Source organism: Channa argus, chromosome 7 (assembly GCF_033026475.1).
Source record: "Channa argus isolate prfri chromosome 7, Channa argus male v1.0, whole genome shotgun sequence".
Lineage (NCBI taxonomy): Eukaryota > Metazoa > Chordata > Actinopteri > Anabantiformes > Channidae > Channa > Channa argus.
In genome coordinates, this window is record NC_090203.1 from 1,396,263 (window position 1) to 1,399,368 (window position 3,106).

The following is a 3,106-nucleotide window of genomic DNA, read 5'->3' on the forward strand; positions in this document are numbered from 1 at the left end:
CTTACAACTGTGAATATTTCTGTGAAACTAATTCATCCATTTCTCGATGGTCCCTGACTGTTAACGTCGCTCCAACATTTGAACCGACAGAAACATAAACCAGTCTTACCTCAAACCCGGGTTCGGTTCCTTCATGTGGGTACGAGCAGCTGCTAAACAACAAGGCAGTGGGCGCGTTACTCGCCCGTTTTCACCTGCCAGCTCGTGCTCCAGGTGGAACAGGTGAGTCGATTAGACGGCGGAAGCTGTTAGCAAATAGCTAACATCAGAGCGAGCTTCACAATCACAGTCTGCTGTTCGACTTGTCTTTAAAATCTGTGTCCTGTTATGAAGGAGGACAGTGAGGACACTGTCCTCCTTCATAGCAGGGTCGAAGGTTTCTGTGTGTCTTTTTTTTCTTTTTTCAAAACAACTGTAAAATCTGTAGCTCGTTTAACCGACTTTTCCCTACAGCGCGTGTTCGCGCCACCGGAACACGCTGTTATTACATCTGTGTGCAGCAGCGCCGCCCCGCGGTGGCTGATGGAAATGCAGGCGACGCTCCTTTCAAATGCAACTCGTAAAGCGCATTTTTCTATCGCAGTGGTAGTTTGACTACAGAACTAAGCTACAGCATATAGCATTTAAAAAATGTTTAACTTCTGTTCCATCTGCAGTAAAAAAATCTTTAAACCTTCTAATGACGTATTCAAATTAAAGTGTGGCCCCTGAACTACACTGACTATGGTCAGCTCAGGTGTTGCCAGAGAGAATTCTCCCAAAGGAACTCGAAGAAACAGCCGTTCCACAAATTCAAACTACTAGTTTTGTCTGAAAAAAAAAATATGATTTTTAATCTAAATTGCTGCCAGTAACCTTTATATATATTCTCATTGTATTTACAGTTTAGAATAAGCTTAAAATTATTTCCAACTAATTTCATTCTTTTTATTTCAAAATCCAACTTTAATGAAAATGGGGGTTTCACTTTTATGCGAAGGACACCCAAGGTTTGTAAACAAAATGAATAGCATTATCAAATTATTGAAAATTAAAATATACCTCAATATGACTGATCCTCTCACAATGACATAGACATGAGCATCTTACAGATCTCTGACAGGAACTCTATTTAAAATACAGTATAAAGTACAGTATATGTCAGTAGTACATTTCCTGTTGTAGCAGGGTGCTTCTCCCCACTCTTATAGATTTTCTTGTTTCAGCTCTATGTGCAGATCATTAGTCTGAACAAAACGGTAACTTTAAAAAGTGCAGCTAGAATCATTAGTTCATTTCAAAAACTCCTAAAAGGGAACATTCTGCAAACCTGCAAACAACACTTTTCATTTCATTGTAATCTCCAGATTTGATAAAGTAGGCCACAAAGAAAGCAGCAGCCAAGCTTGAGAGTAACTCTCCACACAAAGGCTGCCGATGAACCGACATTCAAAAAAAGTCTAAAGCGTCCTCTGTCCTATAAATAAGCAATTAACACTGCTGTTCTCATGAAGACCTCATCGTCCACAAAGTTCTTGCAGCAGCTTTTATATGTGTCAGAAAACAGACTTGAGGAATCGATCAACCATTATAATAAAAGCAAATAAGTAATAAGTCAGTAATCTCCAACACCACAAAAAACCACCAAAGGTTGTGTCTTTAAAGTAAAGGCCTGAGCAAAACAATGGTCTCAAAGTTAAACTAAACAAAGTTTGAAGCTCCAAACAGACCTACAGTTTGCAAAGGTAGCAAACAAAGCACATGACACAGCCGTGACAAGCTGCTCATACTCAGGCACAACTGCCCTGAAGTGTTTGTGAGCTTCTTTTATATAGTGATCAGGTGTGTCAGCTGCAGGCTTCACACACACTTTTATCACAGTGATGGAACAAGTTTTTAGAACCTTTACATAATTAAAGTCAGTGTAACAGCATGCATGTCCCTCAATAGAAGGGAAAGTACAAAGGAACTGGCAAGTGTCAAAGTAAAAGTATTTATGCTTTATATGGCAGAAAATGTATCGTATCATGGGGGATTACTGCATTCATGTGTATGTACTCATGCACGTACGGTTGCGGTTATAATAGAGATGGAGCTCTCTCACTTAAGTCAATAGCCACTTATAGAGCGTTTTTATAATGTTTCCAATTCACCCATTCACACACACACACTCTCAATCGGCCATGCAAGGTGCTCACCTGACCCACCGGGAACAAGTTGGGTTCACTGAGAAGACTTCAACGTGTAGCCGGGACCAGGGATCGAACCACTGACCCTGTGGTCTGTGCTCATACCAACCGATCTACAGCCGCTCCATGACTTAATTATACGTAACAACACTCTGTTAGAAGTTAAAGTGCTGCATTCAAAATCTTACCTAAAAGTTTAAGTATTCCACAGAAAATGTACTTTAAGCAGAATGACAGACATTCATTTATCAGTTTATGACTTTTAATGTTGCAGCTAATCAAGGTGCTGTCATTAAATTTTGTGTCATCTTAATAATGCATCGTAATTTCCTTGTGGGTCATATTTTGTATTTATTCTGAATGTATTCACTGTAATTAAATGTATGAATGTGAGTCTGCAAAGTCACTAAACCTTTAAAATAAATGTAGTGCAGTAAAAACTACATCTGTAAAGCATAGAATGGAAAAATCTCACGGTCTGAAAATATTACAGTGCAATATTTTAGTAATTGTCTTTCGTTATTTTGCAACACTGCAACATTTGATGCACAATTTTGTGCTGTTTTTAATGGTTTTATTCTTCCATCAAAGAAAAAAAGTTGTTAAATTCAACCGCACAAAATAAACTGTATGAAAAGTAACTGAGCAAACACATTGATATTTGGAACCTAATTCCCATAACTATACATATGATACAATGACATGTTTGTGTATTTTAAGATCACACGTGTATGTAAAACTAAGTGTAAAGTATTTAAATGCTTTTGGTTGTTGATGCCTGGGTTTAATGATAAAACGATTCATTTCCCCAAGATGTTTTTCTATTTTCTCCTGCACTGATAGAAGAATCCAGAAGAGCCAAATGAAAACACAACAGTCCAACTTTAAGCAATACATTATTTATATATAATATATTCTTAAAAATATTTTGGAAGGAA